We start from the raw sequence: 14,830 nt of genomic DNA on the forward strand, positions 1-14,830 counted from the left end.
TTCAACGGCTATTCCTCATCCGTTGATAGTCTCTACACACACAACTGAAACAATTCCAAGTGTAGAAGACTTGATTACTGTACAATCACTTCTAGGACTTAGGGAAGGGAGTGACAATTTGAGTGAGAGGCTGGGTTGCTCCCAGGCAAAAGGAGAGATTGAGAGCTCAAATATGCATGCTATTTCTTCCAGCATGGCAAAAGTAAGTGAGAGGAGTACCACCTTAGTAGGTGAAGGTGAGGGAGTGAGTTGTGTGAGCCAGGGGGAGCCCCTGATGCAAGAACATAGAGAAAATGAGAGAAAGGCAGGTACAGCAGATATAAGGATGGATCCAGCCATTGCGAATGAGTCAATGATTGTGAATGATGCTGAAAAGGAAAGACAATTTCAGCAACATTACAAAGCTGTAATTGATAACATTTCCTTGGATGCTGACACTTTTACTCATCCTGTTTCAGCCTATCAAGTATTGGCTGCACAGGGCAATGTGGAGGCAGAAAAGACACTACATCTAGTACATACAACAGCATCTCTTCAAAGGGACAAAACTGCTATTAACAAGATGCCTTCAACAGCTGGTGAGTCATTTGAAGAATTTGGAGTAAATTCTGATGATGATGACTTTGTTTCTTCTGATGGAAGCATGAACTTAGGGGGAGATGAAGGCCCTAGTTCTATTCCAAATTTACCTGAATGGGCCTTCACAAAGGAGTCTACAACAGGGCAATTCAATGTCTCCTTAGTCAAACAAATCAGTACTATCAAACAGGCCATTCAGAAAACTTCTCATGCTGGTACAAAGGCTATCCTTACAGCTCACTTGGACTCACTGCATCTCATGAAGTTGCAGCAAGTAAGACAGAATCTGAGTGTGGATGAACTCAGAAAGGATATTGCTGACTTGAAATCCTACAATTCTGAAAAATTGGATTCAGTCATGCCCTTTGGTACAATACAGGACATTTTGATGAGATTGAAAAAGGAATCACATACTTAAAAGAGGCTGGCCAAATTGGAAGACAGAGTTCAAGTTATTGAAGATTCTGTGGCCACCATTCTTCACAACCAACAATCTCAAACAAATCTACTTATGCAGCTGGCAAAAGCACAGGGCTTGACCCCTCTCCTTGATGATAACAAAAAGGGGGAGAGTAAAAGGGAAGGGGAAGGAGAGCCATCTACAAAAATCCAAATATCTAAAGTGCTAGTTCCTGCCATCACTACTTCTCCAATCATTCAAATCAAAGGAAAGCCTGATGGAATTGATTTAATCCAGCTAGCAGTAGCTGAAATTCAAGTGAAAGAGCAAAGGAGGAGAATTGATGAAAGGATGCAATAGCTGTTTGGCTCAACACAAGATAAATCAATATCTGTGAAACATAGCACAAAGGTTGAACCAATCAACATGGAGCACAAGCCAGAAAGGAGAAATAAGGTTGGAGAGACTTCTTTCAAGAATCTAAAACCTATGGTTCTCAAGCCCAACACCAGATCCAGCAAGGACTCCATAAAGAACCCTCTAGACTTTGCTTAGATGAAAGAAGTGGACTTTCCTCTTCCAAAGCCTGATGAAGACAAAGTTTTGAGTACGAGCATCATAAAACACAAGGAGACCATGGATGATGCAGTAAGGAGAAACATGGCTATTATCTTTAGAGAGGGAAAGAGCATATGTGTGATGCAAGGACATCCCAAATTCTCAATAGCCAAGAGGGAAGAAACCAAAAGGTTAAAGAAAGAAGCTGAAAAACTCAAGGCTGACAAAAGAGCACAAGCAAAGCTTGAACAAAAGCTAAAGTCAAGTCTAGTTGAAAATGAGAAAGGAATTGAAGTCAGGGGTGAAGACTAGATTACAAACTTAGATGAGGTTTTTGGGAGTATATTTGGTGAAAGCATGGAGGAAAAAGAGGAATGGCAGAAGGGAAACAGAAGAAAGGCCAAGGCACATAGAAGGAGTGAAGGCAACACTGAAGAAACTAAATCTCTACCTTCCATACCTGAACCCTTTGTTGCTGATCCCACTATAAACATCCATGGTGAACCAATCATCCCAAAAGAGGAACCTATTGATTGGGACACCATCAATTTGCCTACCTTTTTAACCACTCTTCCACCACCAAAGAAACAGAAAAGAAAATCCAAATCTACACCTCCCCTAAACTCTAAGAAATTCACTCAAAAACACAAACCTAACCCTAAGCCACCCATTTCTAAAGATGATTATGTTTACATCTGTGACATAAAAGAAATTTCAGACATTGAACTCTATCTGGATGAGCTGGAGGATGTAAGGGGAATTGCTGCTTACAGACAGCTACCAGAGAGATTGGTGTTCAGATACAAAGGAGCTGGGGAAAGAACATGGCCTCTCTACAGGATTCTGAATGAAGGCTACTGTTAGGAATATATGTGCATTAGTTTGATGATATGTTTAACAAAACACTTAAGTAGAAATTTAGTGTCTGTAGCCTCAACGGATAAGACCACTTTGGCTATCCGTTGATGGTGTAGCTTTACTTAGAAATAAGTCTAGTATTGTAGCATATTTCAGTCTCTGTATTTAAAATTGTAATTCTTAGAAGTTGAGAGAAACTATGAGTCATGTTGACTACTAGATGATATGCAGATAGGAAGGCCAATTGTAAATATTTCATGCCTTGTAATTTTGTATAAATGAAGTGGTATCAACGGATGACTTAAAAGACCTTCAACGGATGAGAAGCTAAGCTTCAACGGATGTCTCTAAAGCTTCAACGGATAACATCCTTCAACGGATGAGAGCATCAACGGATGAAAGCTTCAACGGATAACATCCTTCAACGGATGAGAGCATCAACGGATGAAAGCTTCAACGGATAACATCCTTCAACGGATGAAGTCATCAACGGATGAAAGCTTCAACGGATGTTCTGCTAATCAGCCGTTGATAAGTGGTAGTTGTACCTACAAGCAGAGGCACGTGGGTTGACAGAGAAAACTGAGATGTGGTAGCCGAATTTCAGGATCAACAGAAAAAGCAGCCGTTCTTCTTTTGTACAAAGTTGCAATAGTCAACAAAGTACTTGAGTGAACAGGAAAAGAAGCAAGTGAAGAACTTATTTTACTATTGTAATTTAATATTGTTTTTCACTTGTACACTTGGTAATATATATGAACCAAGAAGAAGCTAGTAATTAGATAGAATTTTTCCAGAGCTGTTAAGAAATATCTTGAGAGAAAATTCATCTAGTTTGTACTAGGATGCAGCTGTGATCAACATTGTTGAACACAGATTTTCTAATATACCATCTCTGGTGGAACAACAAATCCACCAGAAAAGTTTTTAAGGTCTGTTGTGTTCTTTACATTTGTGCTTGAATATATATCTGTCTGTATTAGCTTAAAGCAATTCACACACTTGTTCTTCTTGAACACACAACTTTATAAACTGCTCAAAACTTGAAAAAGTTTTGAGATTTACATTCAACCCCCCTTCTGTAAATCTCATTGTTAGTCTTCTAGGAATAACAATTGGTATCAGAGCAGGCTCTTGACACACAAAGAGTTTAAAGATCTTGGAATCTAACAAAGATGAGTAAGAAGGATATTGGAGTAAAGATCCCAGTTCTTGACAAAGACAGTTATCACCACTGGAAGGTGAAAATGCACCTTCATCTACTCTCCCAAGATGAAGGTTATGTAAACTGCATTGAGAATGGTCCTCACATTCCCCACAAAGTAGCCACAGTTGCTACGGCCACAATTGCTGTTGGTCAATCCATTCCAAAACCTAGAGCAGAATGGACAATGGAAGACACAGAAGAAGTCCACAAGGATAAGAAGGCTATGAACATTTTGTTTAATGGTCTTGACAAGGATATGTTTGATAATGTGATAAATTGTTCAACTGCCAAAGAGGTTTGGGACACAGTTCAGCTGCTGTGTGAAGGTACAGAACAAGTAAGAGAGAACAAAATGCAGCTTCTCATTCAACAGTATGAGCACTTTCATTTTGAAGAAAATGAATCTTTAAATGACACATTCAATAGATTCCAAAAACTGTTGAATAGACTGAAGCTGTATGGTAGAGTGTACCAGGTGAAGGATTCAAATCTTAAATTTTTGAGATCCTTACCAAAGGAATGGAAACCCATGACTGTTTCCTTAAGAAACTCTCAAGATTATAAGGACTTTACTCTTGAAAGATTATATGGAATCTTGAAGACTTATGAACTAGAGTTGGAACAGGATGAGGTATTGGAGAGGGGGAGAAAGAAAGGAGGTTCAGTTGCATTGGTAGCTGAAAATGAGAAAGAATGCAGAAAAGAAACTGTGAGATCTACATCAAGCTCCAAAGATGGTGTAAGAAATCCAGAATCAGACAAGGGTAAAGGGCAAGTTGCTGAAAATGAAGACAACTCCAGTCAAGATGACTCTGATGGTATTGATGAGCATCTTGCATTTCTGTCCAGGAGATTTGCAAAGATGAAGTTCAGGAAAAACACTAGAGCCACTAAACCCCATAAGAACATGGTGGACAAATCCAAGTTCAAGTGTTTTAATTGTGGTATGAGTGGACACTTTGCAAGTGAGTGCAGAAAGCCAACCTCTGAAAAGAAGAAATTTGAACAAGTAGATTACAAAAAGAAATATTTTGATCTGCTCAAACAGAAGGAAAGGGCTTTCATTACTCAAGAAAGAGACTGGGCAGCTGATGGAGAAGAAGAGGATGAAGACATGGAATATGTTAACTTGGCTCTCATGGCTGATTCTGAGGAGAATGAAGTTAGTTCATCAAGCAACCAGGTAATTACTACTGATATAACACAGCTTACTAAAGAAGAGTGCAATGATGCTTTTAATGACATGTCTACTGAACTGTATCATTTGCGTGTATCTCTTAAATCTCTTGCTAAAGAAAATAGTAGGATTAAAGAGAACAATCTGTTTTTAAGTAATAGAAATGCTGTGTTAGAAGATAAGTTAATTGACCTAGAAAAGACTAAGCTGCATTGTGTATCTGTTGAAAATGAACTAGCTGAATCTATTAAGAAAGTAGAAATACTTTCCAATCAATTAGAGAAAGAGCAAGAGGTGATTAAAGCCTGGAAAACATCTAGGGATGTAAGTGCTCAAATTGCCAAAGTCCAAGGAATTGAATCATTCTGTGAAACTGCCTGGGATAAAAATAAAAAGAAACTGGAATTAATTGATGGACTGTCAACGGATGTGGAATCAACGGATGATGAAAGTTATCCGTTGAAGGAAGAAAAGGAACATCCGTTGAAGGTTCCTCAATTAAAACAGGCAGATGTTTCTAAAAGAGAAAATCTAAAGAAACTCAACAAAAAGTTTGGTTCAACTTCAAAGAACTTTGTCAAAGAAGGAGCAAGCACATCCAAAGATGTCAGAAAGGTGAATGTAGGGCACATGACCTTAGAACAGTTAAACAATAGGCTCAAGATGGTTGAGGATAAAAAGGAATCCAAAAGGAAATCCAACAGAAATGGGAAGGTAGGAGTTAACAAACATAACAATTACACACCTGACAAGTATGCTCCTAGAAAAAGCTGTGTGCATTGTAGTAGTGTTAATCATCTATCTGCTTACTGTAAATCTATTAAGAAATCTCCCATAACTGTACCCTCTTCCATGCCTAACATGTCTGTATCACCTCTACATGCTCTGCCTGTTATGTCTCAACAAAATACTTATGCACATTTTGCAAACATGCCATATTTTAACAATTCTTATCTTGCTGCATTCAGTATGCCTCAATTGCCATACAATATGCCAATGTGGAATAACATGTATGCACAATCCATGCCTAATAATACTATAAATGTGCTGGATAATGTTGTGACTAACCCTACACCTCAACCAACCACATCTAAGACCAAGGTTGACTCAAACTCACCTAAGTCTAAAGATGCAGGAGGAATGAAGTCTAGGAGAAAGGCTAACAAGAATGGACCCAAGGAAACTTGGGTACCAAAATCAAATTGATTGATTTTGTGGTGTGCAGGAAAATAGAAGAAATCTATGGTACTTGGACAGTGGCTGTTCAAGACACATGACTGGAGATTTCTCCCTGCTCACAGAGTTTAAAGAGAGAGCTGGCCCCAGCATAACCTTTGGAGATGACAGCAAAGGGTTTACTATGGGATATGGCTTGATTTCAACAAGGAATGTCATCATTGAAGAAGTTGCATTAGTTGATGGTCTCAAGCACAACCTACTGAGTATCAGTCAACTATGTGATAGAGGGAATACAGTTTCCTTCAATTCTGAAGCCTGTGTTGTCACTAGTAAGAAAGACAACAAAGTGGTTCTAACTGGAGTTAGAAAAGGAAATGTGTACTTAGCTGACTTCAACTCTACAGATGCAGAATCTATTACTTGTCTTTTCAGCAAAGCAAGTTCAGTTGAGAGTTGGCTATGGCACAAGAAGCTATCCCATTTGAATTTCAAGACAATGAATGATCTAGTCAAAAAGGACTTAGTAAGAGGAATTCCTCTTGTTGAATTCTCAAGGGATGGTCTGTGTGATGCTTGTCAGAAAGGCAAACAAAGGAAAGCATCATTTCAGAAGAAGCTTGAAACAACAATTGATGAACCATTACAGCTGTTACATATGGATTTGTTTGGACCAGTCAATGTATTGTCAATAGCAAGAAAAAGATATTGTTTAGTGATTGTAGATGATTTCTCAAAGTTCACATGGGTCTGTTTTCTTGGATCAAAGGATGAAGCAAGTGAAATCATTATCAATCACATCAGGCAAGTCAATAATCATCCTGACTTAAAAGTAAGAAACATCAGGAGTGACAATGGAACTGAGTTCAAGAATGTGACATTAAGGCTGTTCTGTGAAGAAAATGGAATCATGCATGAGTTCTCAGCTCCAAGAACACCTCAGCAAAATGGGGTAGTTGAAAGAAAGAACAGATCTTTAATTGAGGCTGCCAGAACAATGCTTGAAGAATCAAAGTTACCAACATATTTTTGGGCTGAAGCTGTTAATTGTGCCTGTTTCACTCAAAATATTTCTCTGATCAATCAAGCTAAAGGCATGACTCCTTATCAGTTGTTCAAGAAAAGAAAACCAACTCTAAACTTTCTTCATGTCTTTGGATGTAAATGTTTTATACTAAGGAATCAATCTGACCATAAAGGGAAGTTTGATGCAAAGGCTGATGAAGGAATATTTGTTGGTTATTCAGCTGGAAAATCTTATAGGGTCTACAATCTAAGAACCAACATTGTTATGGAATCTGTGCATGTTGTGTTTGATGATAAAAAGATTGATGGACTAAAAGATGAGGAACATTATGAGAGACTCAAATTTGACAATATTGAAATATATTGTGATGATAGTGAAGAAGAGATTGATGGAGACGACACTTCAAAAGGAATACAAAATTTGCTCCTGGATAATGCACAAAATTCAGCATCCGTTGAAAGACATTGTGCATCATCCGTTGAAGTACTTAATGAAACATCCGTTGATCATAGCTCATCAACTGATAATCAATTTACATCATTAATTGATGGAACTCCAAGTTCCCTGCAAAGGACCAACAACTCAGGGGGAGTTTCAACTAATCAAAACTCTATCTCACATCATGACAATACTGAGATCACCTCATCTAGAGCTCATCTTCCACCTCAAAGGAAATGGACCAAGAATCATCCCTTTGAACTGATCATTGGTGATGCATCATCTAAAGTGCAAACAAGAAGAGCTACTCAAGATGAATGTCTGTATAGTAGTTTTCTATCTAAGGAGGAACCTAAGAAAGTGGAAGAAGCCTTATTGGATCCAGATTGGATATTAGCTATGCAGGAAGAGCTAAACCAATTTGAGAGAAACCAAGTTTGGAAGCTGGTACCCAAACCAAAGAACAAGAGTCCTATTGATACAAAATGGGTATTCAGAAATAAGATGGATGAAAATGGCATTATCATAAGGAATAAAGCCAGATTGGTTGCCAAAGGCTATTCTCAGCAAGAGGGAATAGATTTTGATGAGACATATGCTCCTGTTGCAAGACTTGAAGCTATCAGAATCTTTCTAGCCTATGCAGCCCATGCCAATTTCAAAGTCTATCAAATGGATGTCAAGAGTGCATTTCTAAATGGGAAATTAGAGGAAGAAGTCTATGTAAGTCAACCTCCAGGATTTGAAGATCCAAATTTTCCAGACTATGTGTATTATCTGTTGAAAGCACTCTATGGACTGAAGCAAGCACCTAGAGCCTGGTATGAAACATTATCAAAATTTCTTTTGGAGAATCACTTCACTAGAGGTACTGTTGATAAAACTCTCTTCTTTAGAAATGTTAATGGCTCTAGTATACTTGTTCAAATTTATGTAGATGACATAATATTTGGTTCTAAAGATAATAATCTTTGTAAGAAGTTTGCTAAGCTAATGCAAAGTAATTATGAAATGAGCCTAATGGGAGAACTAACCTATTTTCTTGGTTTACAAATTAAACAAGTTAGTAATGGAATTTTCATTAGTCAAACTAAATATATTCATGATCTTTTAAAGAAGTTTGACTTAATGGAATGTTCATCTGCAAAAACTCCCATGGCCACTGCCACCAAACTTGAATTAAATAAGACTGAAAGGTCTGTGGACATTACAAGTTATAGAGGCATGGTTGGTTCACTTTTATATTTAACTGCTAGCAGACCAGATATAATGTTTGCTACATGTCTGTGTGCGAGATTTCAAGCTGATCCTAGGGAGTCTCACTTAATTGCTATCAAGAGAATTTTCAGATATCTCAAGGGTACACCAAATTTAGGAATTTGGTACCCTAGAGAATCTGGCTTTGATCTAATTGGTTATTCAGATGCAGACTATGCAGGTTGCAAAATAGACAGGAAAAGTACAACAGGCTCCTGTCAATTCCTGGGAAACAAGCTTGTATCATGGTTTAGCAAAAAGCAAAATTCAGTCTCTACTTCTACAGCTGAGGCTGAATACATTGCTGCTGGAAGTTGCTGTTCTCAAATGTTATGGATGAGGAATCAACTCCTTGATTATGGACTTCATGTTGATAGAATACCTATCTTTTGTGACAACACAAGTGCCATAGCCATAACAGAGAATCCTGTGCAGCACTCAAGGACCAAGCACATTGATATTAAGTACCACTTCATCAGGGAGCATGTCATGAATGGTACAGTAGAACTACATTTTGTTCCAAGTGAACAACAAATTGCTGACATATTTACCAAGCCACTTGATGAATCAACATTCACAAGATTGGTAAGTGAGCTAGGTATGCTTAATTACTCTTAAAATTCATGTCTTCTTTGCAATTTGATGTGGAGCCTGAAATATATTAGTTGCTAGAACAAATTTGACTTTTAACAAAGTTTATTCCATCAACGGATGTTCCCTATCCGTTGAAAGTCAAAATTGCTCTATCAACGGATATTCATTATCCGTTGAAAGACAAGTATATCTCTGGAACTTTTATCCGTCAACGGATAAAGCTGAAGTACCTTTCAACGGATGACAATTTACATTATCCGTTGAAATGTCACATCAGACGTTTGAGGTGTTTCACAGCCGTTGATTCTATTTTCTTAACCGTTGATACCATACATACATCTGTATGTATTGGTTTTAAAGGTAGTTATTAGAATACTTACAGTTTATTCTTAAACGGCTGAAATTCACCAACACCTATTTATTGATTAATCCTTTATTTATTTTTTTTAAAAGCATATAAGCCCTTCTGATTGTTCATTATTACTTTACGCTTTCTTAGAATTTCAAGCATTTACCATTTTCTCTCTGCAAAACCCTCAAGTTATTCTCTGCAATTTCTACTCACAACAATGGCACCAGTCGTGAAGATTATGTCTCAATCTGGGTTCATCTACGAGAAGAATAATTTCATAGCTCTGGTAGAGAAGAATGAAGCCCACTCAGATTATCACAAAATGATGGACTTCATCAAAAACTGTAAACTTAGCTATGCAATGCTGGAAGCCCCAACGATTTTCTGTGAAGTAGTTGAGGAGATTTGGACAACTGCTGAGTTCAACTCCATGGATATGACTATCTCCTTCACTCTCAAAGGTAAAAATCACTGTATAAACTGTGATGACTTACAAGCATGTTTTAAATTACCTGAGAACAATGCCATGACACCACACACTGATAGTGATGTATCCAGCATGTTAGATTCCATAGGTTACTCTCTTAACTCTGCTAATTTAGGGGGTATTAGACGAAAAGGCCTTAGGAAAGAATGGAGTTTTCTTGGGGATGCCTTCATAAAGGTTTTCTCTGGGAAAATTAGTAATTTTGATGCCATAACTTCATCTCTTGTTAACATGTTCTATATGCTTGTTTCTGATAGGTACTTTAACTTTAGCAACTATGTGATGCTAGAATTAGGTACTAGATTAGGTAACAAAGCTAATAGACCTAATAACATCTATTATGCTAGATTCTTTATGTTATTGGCTAACCATGTTGCTGAAGGTTTAGTCATAATCAATGAGAATAATAAACTCAAGTGCTGGGCACAAGAGAAAAGAGTTCTTGCAGACTTGAAGAGAATGGATCTTAACAGCAGTGTGCAATTGGTATATTTACCAATCATGAATGCACCCCAGGTAGGTGAGGTAATTGCTTCTACAACTCCTACTTCTTCCAACCCCTCTATTTCTTTATCTTCTAGTGTGGCCATGAAATCTGTGTCAATGCCCCAACAGATTTCTACCAAGGTCACCAAATCCAAACTTTCAAAATCCAAGACAAAGAAAACCACCTCTGTTGTTTCTCAAAAGACAACAGTTGTAACAACAACCATTAACCCTGAGGGAAGTGATCAGGGTGTGAGTGGTGAGGGGAGGGGTGAACATCAAAGAAACCCCCAGGATAAGGAAGGAGAGTTGAGTGCTTCCCAAGCTAGCCAAGCCCCAGTTTCTCAAAAAGCTGTGGTGGTTGAAAAGGTCTCTAGCACATCCCTAGTAGCATCCTCCCAAAAGGATGTTACTATTGAAAAGAGTTCCCATCCAGGAACACAGAACAAAAGAGGGAGGGACACTAAAGCCAAACACTCACCTACAAAAGCCTTTATTAGAAGAAAGAAGGCTAGAACCCAATCTTCTACACAGGGTGCACACACTGCACAGATACATCCATCTGTCTCTGTGCCTTCTCAAACTCAGTTTGATGTGACTCCAATAAATGTGGAGTCACAGCCCCATTCTCTCACAATAACTACACATCAATCACCAAATACTTCTTCACCATCTCTGGATGTGGATATGCTATTCCCATCAATTCCTGATTCTCCCTCTTTACAACTCAGGGAGAAGCCCCACTCAAATACAGGTGATCATCATCTTTTAGATGATTTGTTGGATCACCCGCAAATTCTTTCAGATATAATTGAAGGATCTGTATCAACACATATCAAATCAATCTATACAGATTCAACAGTTATATCACTTTCAATTTCATCTTCTTTTCCTTCTTCAATGGATATCACTCATCCGTTGACAAGTGGTTGCTCTTCAACGGATAAGCTTAACAGCAGTTATCCGTTGATAACAACAGTTTCAACTTCAACGGATATTCCACATCCGTTGATAGTCTCTACACAAATAACTGAAATGATTCCAAGTGTAGAAGACATGAATACTGTGCAATCACTTTTAGGATTGAGGGCAGGGAGTGAAAATTTGAGTGAGAGGCTGGGTTGCTCCCAGGCAAAAGGAGAGATTGAGAGCACAAAAATGCATGCTATTTCTTCCAGCATGGCAAAAGTCAGTGAGTGGAGTACCACCTTAGAAGGTGAAGGTGAGGGAGTGAGATGTGTGAGCCAGGGGGAGCCCCTGATGCAAGAACATAGAGAAAAAGAGAGAAAAGCAGGTACAGTTGATACAAGGGTGGAACCAGCCATTGCTCATGAGTCAATGATTGTGGATGATGCTGAAAAGGAAAGACAATTTCAGCAACATTACAAAGCTGTAATTGATAACATTTCCTTGGATGCTGACACTTTTACTCATCCTGTGACAGCCTATCAACTGTTGGCTGCTCAGGGCAATGAGGAGGCAGAGAGGACACTACATCTAGTGCACTCAACAGAATCTCTTCAAAGGGATAAAGCTGCTATTAACAGGATGCCTTCTACAGCTGGTGAGCCATCTGAGGAATTTGGAGTAAATTCTGATGATGATGACTCTATTTCTTCTGATGGAAGCATGAACATAGGGGGAGATGAAGACCCTAGTTCCATTCCTAATCTACCTGAATGGGCCCTGACTAAGGAGCATAGAACAGGTGAATTCAATGTCCACCTGGTCAAACAAATCATCACTATTCAACAGGCCATTCAGAACACTTCAAATGCAAATATCAAGGCTATCCTCCAAGCTCACCTGGACTCACTGCATCTCATGAAGTTGCAGAAAGTAAAGCAAGATATGAGTCTAAATGATCTCAGGAAAGATATTGCTGACTTGAAATCCTTCACTTCAGAAAAATTGGATTCAGTCATGCCCTATGGTACTTTGCAGGACTTGGTTTCGAGATTGAAAAAGGAATCAGTTACTGAACAAAGGCTGGCCAAGTTGGAAGACAGAGTTCAAGGAATTGAAGATTCTGTGGCCACCCTTCTTCTCAACCAACAATCTCAAACCAATCTCCTAATGCAGCTGGCAAAAGCACAAGGCTTGACCCCTCTCCTTGATGATAACAAAAAGGGGGAGAATAAAAGGGAAGGGGAAGGAGAGCCCTCTACAAAGATTCAGATATCTAAAGTGCTAGTTCCTGCCATCACTACCTCTCCAATCATTCAAATCAAGGGAAAATCTGATGGAATTGATTTGATTCAGCTAGCAGCAGCTGAAATACAAATGAAAGAACAATGGAGGAGAATTGATGAAAGGTTGCAATTGGTGTTTGGTTCTACACAAAATAAATCAACATCTGTGAAATTTAGCACAAAGATTGAACCAATCAACATGGAGCTCATGCCAGTAGGGAGTCTTAAGGATGGAGAAGCTTCTTCCAAAGAGCTACAAGCTATAATCCTCAAGCCCAATGAAAGATTCAATAAGGACTCAACAAAGAATCCTTTAAAAGAAGTGGACTTTCCTCCTTCAAAAGATGATGAGAACAAGATCTTAGGCAGGAGTATTGCCTATCTCAAAAAGTCCATGGATGAGGCTGTAAGGAGAAATAGAGCTATTATCATTAGAGAGGGAAAGAGCATATGTGTGATGCAAGGACATCCCAAATTCTCAATAGCTAAGAAAGAAGAAGCCAAGCAATTAAAGGCTGACAAAAGAGCACAAGCAAAGCTTGAAAAACAGCTAAAGTCAAGCCAAGTTGAAGAAATGAAAGGAATTGAAGTCAGGGGTGAAGAAAAGATTGCTAACTTAGATGAGGTTCTTGGGAGCATATTTGGTGAAAATATGGAGGAAAGAGAGGAATGGCAGAAGGGAAACAGAAGAAAGGCCAAGGCACACAGAAGGAGTGAAGATAACCCTGAAGATACCAAATCTACATCTAAACCACTACCTTCCATACCTGAACCTTTTGTTACTGATCCCTCTATAAATATCCATGGTGAACCAATCATTCCAAAAGAGGAACCTATTGATTGGGACAACATCACATTGCCTACCTTTCTAACCACTCTTCCACCACCAAAGAAACAGAAAAGAAAACCAAAATCTACACCTCCCACAACCTCTAAGAAATTCACTCAAAAACAAAAACCTAAACCTAAGTCACCCATTTCTAAAGATGATTATGTTCACATCTGTGACATAAAAGAAATTTCAGACATTGAACTCTATCTGGATGAGCTGGAGGATGTAAGGGGAATAGCTGCCTACAGACAGTTACCAGAAAGATTAGTGTTCAGATATAAAGGAGCTGGGGAAAGAACATGGCCTCTCCACAGGATTCTAAATGAAGGCTACTCTACCTTGATCAGAGTCTTTTCAGCCATTAAAAAGGATTCTGGCTTTACCAGAACAGCCAAGACTGAAATTCTCAACAAGATTGCCAACATAAGGAAGACTTGGAGGGAACCAAATGCTTTGCCCAGAACCTTACTCATACAAGAAAGGGGAACTAAAATTCACAAATCACCTCATTGGTTGATGGAATTTAGAGATGACAAAGGAGTCAGAAGATTTTTCAGACTTGAAGACCAACTCAAGATTGCCAGCAATGAAACTCTCAAGGAAATGCAATCTAAGTTGGATATCAGTGATGAAGATGAAGCTGAATTCTTCAGAAAACTCCAACTCCAAATTGAGGGAAATGACAAAGGGCTAGGAAAGAAAACCAGGGAACAAAGAAGAAAATGATGTTTTGCTCAGGCTAGAGGAGCACCCTTGGAAATACTGTAAATCTTCAATTACCTCCTAGTACATACACTTTTGCAGCACTTTTTATATTTCTACTTAGTTTCAATTCAAATATTTGTTAAGTGTTTTGTTATCATCAAGTTAACCCTGAATTTATGCCTACAGTTCTTATAGACATAAATAGGGGGAGATTGTTAGGAATATATGTGCATTAGTTTGATGATATGTTTAACAAAACACTTAAGTAGAAATTTAGTGTCTGTAGCCTCAACGGATAAGACCACTTTGGCTATCCGTTGATGGTGTAGCTTTACTTAGAAATAAGTCTAGTATTGTAGCATATTTCAGTCTCTGTATTTAAAATTGTAATTCTTAGAAGTTGAGAGAAACTATGAGTCATGTTGACTACTAGATGATATGCAGATAGGAAGGCCAATTGTAAATATTTCATGCCTTGTAATTTTGTATAAATGAAGTGGTATCA

Source organism: Apium graveolens, chromosome 7 (assembly GCF_009905375.1).
Source record: "Apium graveolens cultivar Ventura chromosome 7, ASM990537v1, whole genome shotgun sequence".
Lineage (NCBI taxonomy): Eukaryota > Viridiplantae > Streptophyta > Magnoliopsida > Apiales > Apiaceae > Apium > Apium graveolens.